This window comes from Gavialis gangeticus, unplaced genomic scaffold (genome assembly GCF_001723915.1).
Source record: "Gavialis gangeticus isolate Ggan-Ray unplaced genomic scaffold, GavGan_comp1, whole genome shotgun sequence".
NCBI lineage: Eukaryota > Metazoa > Chordata > Crocodylia > Gavialidae > Gavialis > Gavialis gangeticus.
This window is the reverse complement of record NW_017729025.1, coordinates 33,539,250-33,539,478: the sequence shown is the minus strand read 5'-3', so window position 1 is coordinate 33,539,478 and position 229 is coordinate 33,539,250. Positions and strand designations below refer to the sequence as shown.

The 229-nt window shown below is 48.9% G+C and overlaps 1 long non-coding RNA gene across 1 annotated transcript in view; it reads right to left on the bottom strand.

Annotated features, from left to right (window-relative positions):
• Window positions 1-229, bottom strand: part of LOC109299443 — a 16,106-nt gene that overhangs the window by 15,753 nt on the left and 124 nt on the right. The window lies entirely within an intron of this gene.

The window sequence follows — 229 nt, the reverse complement described above, 5'->3', positions numbered from 1 at the left end:
TCGTAGTATGGGAAACAAGCAGTTGAAGCTCACCCTCCTGCTAGCTGACACCAACCCGGACATAGTGGGGATCACTGAAACGTGGTGGGACTCAACGTATGACTGAGCGGTGAATGTCAAGGGCTATAGGCTGTACAGAAGGTACAGGATAGGAAGGAAAGGTGGGGGCGAGGCACTCTACATTAAGAAGGAATACCTATCCTCGTCAATTAACAAAGAATCAGAGGAA